Genomic DNA, 15,448 nt, shown 5'->3' with positions numbered 1-15,448 from the left:
CTCATGCCCAAACTACTATGAAATGCATGTACCTAAGTAAACTTAAGTAAGGTGTAATAATATCCAAGATGAATAATTATTTACACCAACACCCCCCCTTAAGTGCAACTTAAGGGAATGCACTAAAGTCTTCAATGCAACTAAGAAATTCAAGATGGGTCCAAACTATGAGGCCATGTTAGGTACCCATGTACAAATGCAAATGCAATCTCCCATAAAGCAAGGAAAGAGAGAAAAACTCAATGGGAAAAAACCCTCCCAAAAGAGAGATGATGAAAGCACATAATGCTCTCAATGATGAATGAGAAGAACAAAACTATGTCCCCCCCATAAGAGAGAAGAAGACACCATGAAGCCCCCCCTCAATGTCGAATCTCCTGCAAAGATGGTCCAATGATGATGACCAAAATACCTCCCCGTAAGGAAGAAAGAGAGCCAATGCTGCACCAATAATGTCAAAGTGTGACAAAATCAAGTACCAAGTCGATGACGATGAATCACTCGCTGCAACAAAATGAAGATCAGGCATGGAGACAACCTGTTGTGAGCATCATCTGGATACTCAAAAATAGCAAAAATATTGGTACAATCCAAGTCTCATGGGAGCCATGCACAAATGTGTACAATCTAAGTCTCGACTGGAGCCATGCACCAAGTCTCAAAAGATATTCCTAATCTATGTGTACAAGAGGATTACATCAAATATGTCAACAATGACAAGATACAAAGAAGTGGGGCACTTTATGATAGTGTGAGTACAACATTGCTCAAGCAAGAGCATACATCATGATAAAATATTCAAATGCAGAAACATGATGCCACTAACAAAGAAGCCATGTAGAGTACTGCAGATGAAGATGTCTCTGAATGGAATTTCACCAAGAAATATAAATGAACAACTGACCCCCCATAAAAAGATCATACTCAGAAATAGCAAAAATACTGGTACAATCCAAGTCTCATGGGAGCCATGCACAAATGTGTACAATCTAAGTCTCAACTGGAGCCATGCACCAAGTCTCAAAAGATATTCCTAATCTATGTGTACAAAAGGATTACATCAAATATGTCAACAATGACAAGATACAAAGAAGTGTGGCACTTTATGATAGTGTGAGTACAACATTTCTCAAGCAAGAGCATACATCATGATAAAACATTCAAATGCGGAAACATGATGCCACTAACAAAGAAACCATGTAGAATACTGCAGATGAAGATGTCTCTGAATGGAATTTCACCAAGAGATATAAATGAACAACTGACCCCCCATAAAAAGATCATGTTGGCACTTGAAAATAATAGCAAAGTGAATTTCTGATTTCAATTTTACAAATTCTCAAAATGAGATATAAGAGACTTCATCAAATACTGCTAGTGATCTAAACTGAGATCCAAACAAAATACAAGTACCAAATATGCCAAGAATAGCCAAATATTGAAAGTACAATTTATACTCAAAATCACTGCAAATAGATGGCATATTGTGAAAGTAGATGAAAAAATATGCACTTTCAAAAAAAACGGCACCTGAAAAGGAGTCCATATGAGCCCAAATGAAGCCTCCAAAGTTGTAAAAATCGGGATTTCACGATTTCCGAAAAACCTATACCCGAAAATTAGAAAAATCCTACACCACTATACAGATCACGAAATTCTACCCCAAAACAAAAAAAATTGCTAGAAAAAGCGAGTCCAGATGAGAGAGATATTGCTATTTGAAAATTCCCTACAAAATTATAATTTCTGGAAAATTTCCGTCGCGGCTTCAAACTTCAAATGTCTCTAGATTTGGCCTCCGAAGTTCGATTTGGATGAAACAAAAGGCAAAACTGACTTTCTTGGAACTCTTCAATCCAATGGTGACCTCAGATTTGACTCATTAATCTTCAATAATAACCTGCAATAGAAAACTCCAAAATGCAAACCCCAAATAGCATCAAATTTCTCTCAATTGGCAAACCAATGACACTCGAATGGCTCTGATACCATGTGAGATTTGGACCAGCTCTGATACCATGTGATATTTTGCTAAGATCAAGAGGCAATGGAAAGAACAAATAAGAGAGACAAAATAGATGATAGGAATAAACTGTATTCTATCAAGATGCAAAATATGATCAACTGGATCATTACAAGATATAGATTGATTGTCTGTACAAACAATGTAGCTGAGTCTGCTTATATAAGCAAGGCTAGGGATATGTGACCACACAAACATGACATGTGGCTCAATAAGAAACAAGGGTAGGTAGGAAATAGGTGTGGGTCAGTAGGAGAAATAATATAATAGTCCACATGAGGTGGATCACCCACTGAATGTGGAGTGTAACAACAAGATCAACACCATAAAAGGTGGAAATTCTCCTACACACACTACCCCAATGCGTCACAAACACCCAAGTGTCTCATACCCAAACTACTATGAAATGCATGCACCTAAGTAAACTTAAGTAAGGTGTAATAATATCCAAAATGAATAATTATTTACACCAACAAGACTGAACATGTACGCATTTCAAAAATCACATAGAGAAAAAATATCAAAAAATCAAAAATCTTCAACAAAAAAAAATCATTATTTGAATCTTTCTCTGCAAATGATTAACCCTCTGAAAGATATGAAACTATAGAAAATGGCTCATCCGGACATGCATAGATGGTAAAACCAGTTGCAAAATTCATGCATACAAATAGATTAATAAATTGTTAGATAAATTTTAAATTTCCAATGTATATTATAGGGGTCTTTTCAATTTAAATTGATAAAGTAAAAAATGTTAAATCCATTTTACTTTAGTAGAGCCTCCAGTCAAAGAGAGTATTTTAATGTTATATATGCACTCATCATTGTTCATACTCAATATTATCAATACACTCTACATCAAATGTTAAATAAAATTTTCATTGTGCACAACACATCTTTCATTTCAAATTAACAAGATAAAAAGTGTTAAATATATTTTATTTTGGTGAGGGTTTCATCTAAAGAGAGTATTTTATTGTTATTGTGAAGATTAATTAGTTATTTGGTCCAAACAACATTTTAATGGTCCATTTGTCCATCTTTTTCTATGATGATTGCCTTGTAAATTAACTATCAAAAAAAAATCTTGGCTAAATGTCTTGAATTAAATACTAATTTAACATTTTTATTGTTCTTTCAAGTTATAGTACAACATATAAAACACAGGAAAAAGGTGTTGTGCAATAAACCTTGGTTGCATAAAATCATCAGTATGATGTTTATATGTAACACAGTATTGCGGGAAGATCTTGGTATTATATCCATCCTAGAATATGTTTTCTATCTATCTTCTACTTCTACTTTATATCATTCAATACTTTTACTTAATTTGAAGGTTTGTAACTTGAATCCTCAAGTTTCTAAAATGCATAATTCATACCCATTTGAATCCACCTATTATGACAAATGGTTTATCTTTTCTTCGTATATATTTTATTTAGACAACATATTATTTAAATGCAAACATGTTTATTGTAGCTATTTTGAGAACTTTAAAATTTGTTATGATGGTGAAGTGTGATTAAACACTCTTTGATATTAATAACAACAATTTGGAATGCAATGTTATTTGTAACATTACAACAAGACCAGAGACTCTCTCATATCATTTAACTCTTTTATTGTCAATTTAGCAATAACTTTATCCCTTCATACTAAACTTACCAAAGAATACAATTCATAGGTGGAACAAAGTGTTGTGAACAAACCCTAGAGAGACTGGGGACGAAAGTGTTGCGAACAAACTCTAGAGAGGGAACAGAAGCGTGGGAACGAAGCAAGAGAGACACTACGAAATGTGGAAGCACTTCCATTGTTGAGGCATGCATGAATTCGCCGCAACTGTGCATGAATCCATGACAACAAAGTGTGCCATTATTCTACGGCTAGAGCAAAGCATATTGAGCAAGGAAATAACAATAAACAAATTCACATGAGGGTTAAGGCAAAAGCTAGACAAATGGGATCTTCCAAAAATGAGACCTGAGATAGTTTTTTATAAATGGGCTAAAAATGAATTGGGAGAACAAGGGATGGAAAATAGAAACAATTTATGTCTCTTGAATGTTTAAAATTGTCGACCATACTCGGGTCGTTTTATAATATGGTACTTGGGTTATGTGTGGACAAGTATGTTATATTCAAGTGTAGACCTTTGATTTTCGCCTAAAAGGCCCTTCACAATCACACTATCCTATGTGGTTGGAATTGCCTTATTTAAAGTTAGCCTTCGAATCATTCCTTAATGATATTTTGTGTTCTAACTCGGTAAAGTGATTTGGTGCAAACAATCTTCCAACAAATTCTCTAGTCTATGTGTTCCTCTGAGGATTTGCATTGAAATGGAATTGAATAAACCACTTCCTAAGAGTATCAAACTATTTGGCCCTAGGTTTGAATTAAAGCATCCAATAGTCTATTTGAACAAACCTAACACTTGTTTCCATTTCCAAAAGGCCATCTTATTCGAGATTGTCCTATCAAGAAAAACAAGTCTCTCATTGCCTAGTCCTCTCCTGCCCCTACTAATAAAGATGCCAAAAAGAACAATTTGTTATCAAAATCCAAAAACACGCTTGTTATGCCCCTTGTGCAAAATAGACCTTCTCCTTAGTCCTCATTCACCCTCTTGTGTTACCTAATGAGAACTCTTCTCCTTGTAAGAATGTCATTGTGTCTGAAGAATGAAAATTGGTGAGCAAAAGAAAGGAACACTCTCTTCCAACTGCTAGCCCTCATCACCCTTCCCAAGATCCATCACCCCCCTAATTCCACTAACTTGTTGAAATCTTTGGATAGGACTTTGCTTCACCCCATTTTAATTCTATACATAAGTCAAGAACCCCTTCGTCGTGGTTGGAGGAATGCTTGAATCAAGAGCATTTTATTTCTCTTTCTAACAGCTCTGGATAACAATAATAGCTAGTTCATCATAAATTGCAAATATCCCTCAACAAAAATTCACAACTAAAAAAACCTTACTAAATGGAAGCATGATGTCCTATTTCTCCAACAAGTTAAATCGAGCAATGGTCACCTTGACTTTATTCAAATTGTTGGTGTAATTATTTATTCATCTTGGATATAATTACACTTAAGTTTACTTAGGTACATGCACAACATTGTAGTTTGCATATGAGACAGTTAGGGAGATGTGCTATATTGGGAGTGTGTATGTAGGAGAATTCCCACCTTTTATGGTGTGATCTTGTTGTTACATTCCACCTTCGGTGGGTGATCCACCTCATGTTGAATATTTTATTATTTCTCCTACCTACCCCTACCTACCATTGCATCTCATTGAGCCACATGTCATCTTTGTGTGCTCTCTTGTCTCTTAGCTTTATCTTTATAAGCAAATTCATCTACATTGTATGTAACAACGACAATAATTCTTGATGATCCAATTGATCACATTTTGCATCATTAATAGGAATATAGTTTATTCTTGTCACATTTTGTTCTCTCTTATTTGTGTTTTCCATTGTCTTTAGATCTTGGCAAATTCTCACATGGTATCAGAGTCATTGGAGTGTCATTAGTATGTCAATTGAGAGAAATTTGGGGTTTTGCATTTTGGAGCTTTCTATTGCATGTTATTATTGAAGCTTGTTGGGTCAAATCTAAGGTCACCATTGGATTGAAGAGGTTCGAGAAAGTCAGGATCGCCACTTATTTCATCCAAATCCAGCATCTGAGGCCAATTCTAGAGTTGTTTGAAGGTGGAGGGTGGTGACTTGTCCCAGCAGCGATCTGCAATTTTAAAGCATTTTCTGCCAAATCCATCATCGTCATTGCGCTCAGAAGGCCCAAACACCCCAAGATCAACTGTCAATTCGTCGAAATTGGCCTTTGTTCCCTGAACCTCATATGGATTTGCAGGTACAGATCTGAAATTTTTTTTAAAAAATTAATATTTTTTGTTTTTATTTAATTTTCACAAAAATAAAAATTAAATTAAATTGAATTTTTATTTTTTTTGGTCAGTAATTTTTGTTATATATTTATTTCCAAGAAAAAGGGCTACAATAATTCGAGGTCATACAGATTTCAACATTGGCCCAAAAAACTAACAGTCCTAGCCTACTATGCAGGGCGTTCAAATTAAAAAGGAAAAAAAACCAATACTGTGCGATTCTGCACTAGATATTACAGTCATCCATAAAAAAAAAAATTTAAAAAAAAACCAGCAAATAGCGTAAAACAAAACGGATTTTTAGCACCGTATCCACTCAGTCGATGTCGCTCTGGTTCGTCTGCTTCTCCTCATCTACAATGTCTGCCAGAGTTTTTCATTTGACTGCTTCGGTCTTCATCTTCGGGATGCAATCCAAATTTCCAAAGTCTAGGTCTCCCTCTAGACTTGCTAAGAATTGGACCACACGTCCTTCCTCAAATCAGTCTCACAGTTCTCTCCCCACCTCCATGCACGCCACCACCTTGAGGGCTTTCAGTACCTCATCTATTCTTATTAATTTGACGCAAAGCTTCATGGCTTCCCAACCTATGCAAACTCGCTCTCTGCATTGCTCCTTTATTCGATTCTCCAGCCCTCGAACAAAGGGTAATATCGCTTTGTCATTGTGAGCTTAATTTTTTCCACCTCAGGTTCAAATTCACAAGCCCGGACCATAATCAAGGAATAAATCTTTATATTCGTCTTGTACTTGAAGTGAATGTGCACCAACTCCTCCCTCAACATTAGACACGCTGCACTCCATAGTTTCTCTTTCTTGTATTTGAAGAGTCCTTGCATTCGTTTGTGCGACACTGTTCCTAGAAAAGAAACCAATTTTTCTCTGTACTCCACACACTACACTGCAAAAGACACAAAAATCTTCATTAATATGACTCGAAACTCGAAACTCCTCAAAGGAGTTGAGTTTTTATCGGATGATCTCCACCCAATGGGATAATTTCCATGAAGGTGTGTTACCCTTTGCTATTGCTTTGGTAATCATTTGAGAATCTTCTTCCAGGTGCAACTTTGGGATCATCAAAATTTTATTTTTATCCACTTCTTAGTTGACGGTTCTCATTTAACCTCTTCTTTTTCTAAAGGGGGATTAACCCTCAAAGACCCATTAACGAGTTATGAATTTATTAAGTTTGTTGTCCACGCAAGACTCCATGGGCCCACGCATTGCTTCTTTTTTTTTCCAAGATTTTAAAATTAAAAACTTTTTATAAAATAAAACATCTTGAATAAAGTTAATACTTAAATAAATTTTTATTAAAAAAAATTTAATATCAAAAAAAAATTTTAAAAAATCACTAAATTTTTTAAGTTTTTCTTTCGTAAATTTTTATTAAAGTTTTTTTAATATCAAAAAAAAAAAAATTTAAAATCATGTACACCTTTGTTTTAAACTTTTTTCTTTATTATTTTTTAATAGAGAATTTTTTGGGCATTTTAATAAATTGTTTTTATTTAACTTTTAATTAAGTTTTAAAAAAAATATATATCATTCAATAAGCAAACATGAAGACACTATTTTTCTCTTGTCTACCATACTATTTTTTAATAAAGTTTTTTTGGGGCATTTTAATAAATTGATTTTATTTAACTTTTAATTAAGTTTTTAAAAACAAAAATATCATTTAATAAACAGATCGTCATCAACATGGTACCTAGTTTTGTCACACTTTGATTAAAAATATCTTGTGAGACTTGATGCATGGCTCCAATTGAGACTTAGACACTTTGATTAAAAATATCTTGTGAGACTTGGTGCATGGCTCCAATTGAGACTTAGATTGTACACATTTGTGCAGGACTCCCGCAAGACTTTGTATTTCTACCATTTACAAGTATCTAGTTGATACTCAATGCAAATGATTGATCGTCATCAACATGGTACCTGTTTTTGTCACACTTGACATTATTGGTGCAGCATTGGCTCTCTTTCTTCCTAATGGGGAGGTATTTTGGTCAACAATTTTGAACCATCTTTACAAGAGATTTTACATTGAGGGGGGGCTTCATGGTCTCTCTTCATCATCTTGGAGAGTTTTTTCCCATGTGCTTTTTCTCTCTTTCTCCGTTTATGAGAGATTGCATTTGTTTGTGTACATTTGTACATTGTAATTTGCATATGAAACACGTAAGAGAGATGTGCTACATTGAAAATGTGCATGTAAAAGAATTTCCACCTTTTACGGTGTTATCTTGTTTTTACATTCCACCTTACCCCTACCTACCTTTCCATCTCATTGAGCCACATCTCATCTTTGTGTGCTTTCTTATCTCTTAGCCTTGCTTTTATAAGTAGACTCATCTACATTGTATGTAACAACAAAATAACTCTTGATGATCCAATTGATCACATTTTGCATCATTGATAAATACAGTTTATTCTTGTCACATTTTGTTATCTTATTTGTGCGTTCAATTGCCTCTAGATCTTGGCAATTTCCTACCTTGCATAGAGATAATAGTGGAGGGTTTGTCATTGGTTTAGTTCCTTGGATCTCCAAATGTCATTAGTAGCGATGAATAGACTACCAACTGATTTTTCTCTATCTATGCACCTAATGATCCTAAAAACATATCTATTCTTTGCAATTGAATGATTGATTATCTCCCTAATGTTGATTAGATGTTGAGGAGGGATTTTAACAATCTATGCACCTACTGATCCTAAAAACATATCTATTCTTTGCAATTGAATGATTGATTATCTCCCTAATGTTGATTAGCTGTTGAGAGGGGATTTTAACAAGGTTGAACATCATGAAAATCATACTTGGTATTATTATTTCAAACCTTGCAATGAAGAATTTGATAGGGGTGGTTGGTCCCAAATTTCAAGTCTCATAATCTCCAATTTGAAAAGCATTCTTAACAAGAGAGTATGCTAGTAGATTACTCTAGTACACTTTCTAATCACTTTTTAATTATTTGTTCCATATATCTCCAATTTGAAAAGCATTCTTAACAAGAGAGTATGCTAGTAGATTACTCTAGTACACTTTCTAATCACTTTTTAATTATTTGTTCCATATATATGGCTCGAATGCTAAGACCTTCTACTCAACTGCCTTGTAAACTTAGTATCTCCCACCTAGAAAATCCTAAATGTGTCGGTGCATTAACTAGTATTCAAAATTCCATTCCTAAACCACAAGATTCATCGATTGAGTGGTAGTGTTTTGCTTTGAACCAATGTGTGAATTTTCTTAAACCCTTTGGTCTTTAAATGGCATGAAAAGAAAATGAAGAGAAAAATTTCTTAATGGGAAGTTTGTACATGCTAAAAAACAACTAAATATTAAACCTAATAATGAAAAAATCCAAGCCTTAATTATTATAATTGTCTCAATTACGAAAGTTGGGACACTTGCAAAGACCAAGATGTTAAAATAAAAGAAAAACTTTAAAGAAATTGAGGGGCCATATTTTTTAAAAAGAAAGAAATAGAGCCATTTCAAATGAGCATGGTTTACATGCCGAGAATCTTTTAAAAGAAGATAAAAGAATTTCTATGCTGTTCCTTCAATTCTATGAGAATCTTTTAAAAGAAGATAAAAAAATGGATTGATTTGCAACAAGCCTTGAACAATACTGTTAGGAATTGTATCCCTGATAAAATTGACCTTGGATATAGTCCTATTTGAACCACATTCTTTCCTTGGGAGGATACGGGCATGGCCTTTTCAATGAAGCCTTATAAAAGTCAGGTTATGATGGCCTCCCAACTACGCTTTATTAAACCATTTGGAGGCCATTCATAAGGGCTCTTTAGGTAAAAGACTAAATCAATTTGATTTCTGAAAAAAGAATGAAGATACAGTTGATGGTTGTGGATCAATTAACTTTTTAAATACATCCCATAAAATCATTGCTGGTCCATATGGGAAGGCAAGCTGATTCTATTGCTGATTTTATTGTGTCTTCTTGGTCTCTCTTTGCATTAATCAAAAACAATAAGGTGGTCTAAAGAGTCGTTGACCCAAAAACTCTCGGTTAACTACCTTGTTGTGAAGTAGATTATCAAATTTTTCAAGCTCAATTTGGTAAATAGGTTTAATAAAACGATGACATCAACAAATATAGAAACCCAAAACTTATGATGAGCCTTAATTGCTATCTTGGAAAGTTCAAAGATTAAAAGTATTACAAGTCAACCACTTAGATGTCCCTTTTGTTCAGTCTGTACAAAATATGACTAGGTGCATTGCTATGTTCTCAAACAATTATTTTCCAAATCCTAACATTTTAAAACTGCACTTTGACAAAGAAAAAATTTCCCATCTTCCAGATTTACCCATAATAAGTCAAAAGATTCTTCAAAACAGCTGCACCTGATTTATTGATGTTCTGTCTTGTGTATAAACCATTTGCTAGCTTTCTATAATTGTCTTTGTTGTATAATCTTTCAGACTTGCATTTTTGCTTTTACAACTTCCAAAAATCCACAAGAAATCCAAGATCAAGACCAATCTAACATTCTTCTAATCAACTACAAAATAGATCTGAAATAGACCAAATGGAAATTATTGTGTTTATGTACATCATTGCTGGATTATGTAATTGTCTTTGTTGTCGAAGTTATTATTTATGTCTGATTTCTTGTGTACACCATTGCTGTCTTCTATAAGCGTCTTTGTTGTTGAAGTTAAAATATCCATTCGACTTCTTTCATTAAATTAAACGGAAATTGTGATGTCTGATTTACCATGTACATCATTGCTGGCATCTGTAATTGTCTTTGTTGTCTAAATTATCATGTCTGAAGGTCATTTGTATATTCTTTCACCTATCTTATTTTCTGCTTTAAAAAGAATCACTTGTACTCTTGCTTTAATTTAATATATAAAGACAATTAAAAATAAAATTCATTGATCTAAACTTTTGTTTTGTTTGCAATCTATATGCAACGAAAACAATATTGAAAGAGTTATCTATATCCCTTTTTATAGAGAAAATCCTCAAAATATTAGTATAGTGGCCTGTATCATATTGTTCAATCACTCGTATGGTAAGAAAATATTATACTATGGTGACTGTATGATATTATCCTATCCTACAACCTAAACTAGAACATGCATTCGTATAGCTTCAGAATGTGTAACAAACAATTCATCTTCTTTCATTAAAAGAATGATCTCAGAGAAATCCGCTAAGATAAGATTTATCGTCATTAGCCATCACCCCTAAATTTAGAATTTAACACTTTAACAGGCTTCAATTGCAAACTCTATAGTTATAGTATGTACATTGTTGCTACTATTAATTAAACTGCACGAAGTTTTCTTGTTGGAAATCTGAAAACGGAAGGTTTTGACAAATTAAGAGGCAAAATAAGACATACTACAAAGAACTCTAATACAATATTTGTGCATCAGAGAGATTCCCAAGAATATGTCAACACTCTCGCAAGGAGTTCTGATGTCCCTATTCTTTTCTTCATCACTTGCATCCAATTCAATATACTGTAACATATGTAGCATAGGATCGAGCTAATTAGAAACCACCTCTACTACACAGCTGCAGAGCAAAGGATCCAACCCAAAATCCTTCCACACAAAAGCGTTAAATAAACACCCACATATAACCATATTAAATATAGAACCTACTGGAAAACATATCGACTCCACAACTTTGGGAGAAATCAAGATCAAGAAAACACCTTCTACAAGCTTTACGACCTATTGCAAAATATTGAATCAACTCAAGCGTAAAATCAAAAGAGCGCCTTCTACAGCCTATACTTTATCTGATCACAAAGTATCCAATTTAAGCTGAAACAAATCTTACAACAAACCCTTCAAAAGTCACGTGTAATCCCATGAAAGGCTACTAAAATCAAAATATAAAGCTAAAAATTGGAGCTAACCTTTGTCCATTCTAAAGCAACTCATTTTGTGAATCACAATATGGACACTCACAAAGCAAAAGTCCATTGCTAAGTTTTAAATATTATCTCTTACTTTCAACTATCTATAACATTCTAGTAATTGCTTGAAAGACATTTTATCACTTGTAAACTCATAGAACAACTTTTCTGTAGAAAAGTTGTTTCTACATTTCTTAGGATCGCTCCCTCTTCATTTTTAGGTACCTACCTATTTCTCTTCCAAAACAGATATTTTCAACAAATTGACAAATTTCACAAGAATTCGGAGAAATTATAGACATGCACTATTACCAACAAATAGTACACGCCACCTTACAATTGACAAATTACTAGCTCTGCATGGTTCCTACATATACATGGAAGACTCAAACGAGTGTTTCTTAATAAGATTTTTTTGAACGCTTCAAAATTCTAATTTGATGAACAAAATGTCAAAAGCACCAGGTCATCAGGCCATTCCCTTATATCTCAAATTACCAAGTCCCAAAAAACATTGCCCAATTGAGAAATACCAACATCCCAAGGATATTCCATCTTCTCCCCTCTAAGCTTTCTGCTGTGAAAAAATCAGAGATATTACACCCCCATGGCCTAAGAAGAAGATATAAGCAACAGAGGTTGCTAAACCAGACAAGGATTGAACATGCACGCATTTCAAATACCACGAGAAACTATTTAACAGTAAATAGGTTGGCAATTTGAGGTGTCCCTCGATGGACTAGTGCTCAGGGTAATAATGAAATTAGTATGGTTGCTGCCTCATATTATCCTATCCTACAATCTAAACTAAAACATGCATCTGTATGGCTTCAGAGTGTGTAACAAATATTTCATCTCTGATCATTACAAGAATGATCTCAGAGAAATCCGCTAAGATAAGATTTATCATCATTAGCCATCACCCCTATTTTTAGGATTTTTGATATTTAAAGACTTACATTGCATTGCTATAGTTCTAATATGCTCATTGTTGCAATATTAATTAAACAGGAAAACCTATTGTAAAAACGAAAAAGAAAGCATTGAACAAATCAAAATGCACAAGACAAACAACACAGCACTCCAAATACAATATCGGTGCATCAGAGAGATTCCCAAAGAATTAGTCAACAGTCTCGCAAGGAGTTCTGATGTCCCTATTCTTTTCTTCATCACTTGCATCTTTTCTTTAATACACTGTAATGTATATCGTATACAATCGAGCTAATTAGAAAACACCTCTACTACACAGTAGCAAAGCAAAGAATCCAACCCAAGTGGCGTTAAATTAACAAGCATCTATAACCAAATTCAATATGGGACCTACTGGAAAATATATTGAATGGGTAAAACTTCGAGAAAAAACAAGAACACGACATTGAATCAACAGCATTGGACAATCAAAAAAGCGCCATGTACCCTTCATCCCACTACCACCTAAACACTAGCCAGATATGAAAAACCGACAGCACCCAAGAACAGCTTTATTTCACTACCTAGAGTTACAACACTAAATACACCTAAGCCCAAACCTAAAAACCAGCTTCAATTAACTACCAAAGTCTCTTAACACCAAATTCCAAAAAAAAAGGAATCGTAAACATTTTAATAGATATCCAATCACAGACCGATATTTAACAACCAGACCCCACCTCTAATCATCTTGATACACCGCCAAGCCATCAATATGCAGATATGAGTTACGATCTCATGAAAAGCTACTACAAAACCATAATAGAAAGGTTATAATTGGAGCTAGCATTTGTCCATTCTACCGTCCTTCATTTTTTGAAACACAATTTGGACATTCCATAGTAAAATCAGAGCTTCTTGACAGGGTTGGATACGTAACTTCAATAAAGTAAACCAGACTGAGAAGCGATTTGTTTCTAAAATTCTAAGTAGTCTAAACGAACGCCATGGTTATGTATAAGACACAAAAAACCCTAAAACAATTTTAGAAAACGCTCAGTGGAAGAAGAAGTCGTTTTTAAAGAAGCTCACGGCAGGAAATCCCACCACTGCCCAAACCCACATAGGGTTTAACCTCATCACAGCGTTTTTAAGTAAAAAAGATAATAATATAAAAAATCGAAGCGAGGAAAATGTCCATGCTTCCTATGTAGCTTCAGTGTGTGTAACAATTACAACATCAATAGTCTCAGAGAAATCCACTAAGATTATTTATCGTCATCAGCCACACAAAACCTATCAGGCTATTGATAAACAACACAAAAACGAGCAACAGCAGAACTTAGCATACCCGAAATCTGTAGGATGAAATCATGCAAACTACTCCGCTCATGCTGCGCGATGAGGAAATTTGATCTGTTGTGAAAGGCTGAGTGTAAGATTTGTATAAGTAGCGTTTGCCATTCCAAGTTAGGGTTTTAGACGGTTTCAGGGTTTCCTCGGTTAGGGTTCAGGAATTTTTAGGGTTCGTATCGTGCTGCCTATTTTTTACACAATTTGCTCTTCTTTTTGTATTATAGGTTGTGGGGGAATAAATTATTATTAGCTCTTGTCATAGGAGGAATACTAATGTATGTTTGGTACATTTTATTTTTTAAGGTAGTCAATCATTTGAAATTATTTTTTCACAACTGTTTATATTTCTATAGTTTCAATTTTTGCATGTTTTCTTAGAATTCAAATAATACTATTTTTTCTCCTTCTTATTGATGTATTCTCCAAAGTCATTGCAATAAATGTATTTTCTTCAATTATTTAGTCAAAAAAATTAATAACCATCTAAAATGTCAATAAATTTTTTGGTCTTATTGATGTATTCTCCAAAATCATTGCAATAAATGTATTTTTTTCAATTATTTAGTCAAAAAATTTAATAACCATCTAAAATGTCAATAAAGTTTTTGGTCTCCTTCATAATGACAAATGGCCTTTCAAATCCACAAAAATCTACCAAAATCTTATCTCATCAATGAAATCCAACAAAATCTGAATAAAATATTATTTGTTAACATATATTTTCATGACAAATGTCATCTCATTGAATCTATATTTATTATACTTTTTGACAATTGTATATATATTGAATACAAAGAACTATTTGTATTGTACATTTTAGTGTATGTGAACTTGTCACACTTAATTTTTTAATATGCATAATAAAGTAAGTGTCTAGAAATTGTATATATATTGAATACAAAGAACTATTTGTATTGTACATTTTACTGTATGTGAACTTGTCACACTTAATTTTTTAATATGCATAATAAAGTAAGTGTCTAGAAACATCTGGGTTTTTTGGGGGGTTAGAAATTGGGCATGGACTAGTGTACATAGAGAAATTTAATAATGGTCATCTATTTTCTTCTCATTTTGCATTGTCTATGAACAGAAGAATCTGTATTACTACTTTAAAATTTGAGATCTCCTCGTCTCTATTCTTCCTGGTAAATGTGTAGATTTCCATTTGCATGTGTGTGGTCTCAAATCCATTTCTTCTAAAACATTTTAGAAAATAAGAATATTCTATTTCGTTATTTACTTTTGCTTTGTTGGTGGCTTTGTGGAATACGATGTGGTCTGACTTAAACCCTAGTTCTCCACTTTATTTCTG

At 33.6% G+C, this 15,448-nt stretch overlaps 1 long non-coding RNA gene and 6 other non-coding genes across 7 annotated transcripts; all 7 read right to left on the bottom strand.

Moving 5' to 3' along the window:
* Positions 1–10,918: 10,918 nt before the first annotated feature.
* On the bottom strand, positions 10,919–14,340 carry LOC131049501 (uncharacterized). Its single transcript, XR_009359482.1, has 2 exons — positions 14,129–14,340; positions 10,919–11,545 (listed from the first exon to the last, which is right to left on the bottom strand). It is a non-coding gene; the product is annotated as an uncharacterized LOC131049501 (long non-coding RNA).
* LOC131049547 (small nucleolar RNA R11/Z151) lies at positions 11,083–11,176 on the bottom strand. The gene has a single exon (XR_009106751.2). It is a non-coding gene; the product is annotated as a small nucleolar RNA R11/Z151 (small nucleolar RNA).
* Positions 11,365–11,449, bottom strand: LOC131049550 (small nucleolar RNA R44/J54/Z268 family). The gene has a single exon (XR_009106754.1). It is a non-coding gene; the product is annotated as a small nucleolar RNA R44/J54/Z268 family (small nucleolar RNA).
* Positions 12,691–12,784, bottom strand: LOC131049545 (small nucleolar RNA R11/Z151). Its single transcript, XR_009106749.2, has one exon. It is a non-coding gene; the product is annotated as a small nucleolar RNA R11/Z151 (small nucleolar RNA).
* On the bottom strand, positions 12,963–13,048 carry LOC131049549 (small nucleolar RNA R44/J54/Z268 family). Its single transcript, XR_009106753.1, has one exon. It is a non-coding gene; the product is annotated as a small nucleolar RNA R44/J54/Z268 family (small nucleolar RNA).
* On the bottom strand, positions 13,829–13,926 carry LOC131049548 (small nucleolar RNA Z152/R70/R12). Its single transcript, XR_009106752.1, has one exon. It is a non-coding gene; the product is annotated as a small nucleolar RNA Z152/R70/R12 (small nucleolar RNA).
* Positions 13,989–14,065, bottom strand: LOC131049546 (small nucleolar RNA R11/Z151). The gene has a single exon (XR_009106750.2). It is a non-coding gene; the product is annotated as a small nucleolar RNA R11/Z151 (small nucleolar RNA).
* Positions 14,341–15,448: the final 1,108 nt, after the last annotated feature.

Source organism: Cryptomeria japonica, chromosome 11, assembly GCF_030272615.1.
Source record: "Cryptomeria japonica chromosome 11, Sugi_1.0, whole genome shotgun sequence".
Classification (NCBI taxonomy): Eukaryota; Viridiplantae; Streptophyta; class Pinopsida; order Cupressales; family Cupressaceae; genus Cryptomeria; species Cryptomeria japonica.
The sequence above is the reverse complement of the archived record's forward strand: the minus strand, read 5'-3'. Positions and strand labels throughout refer to the sequence as shown.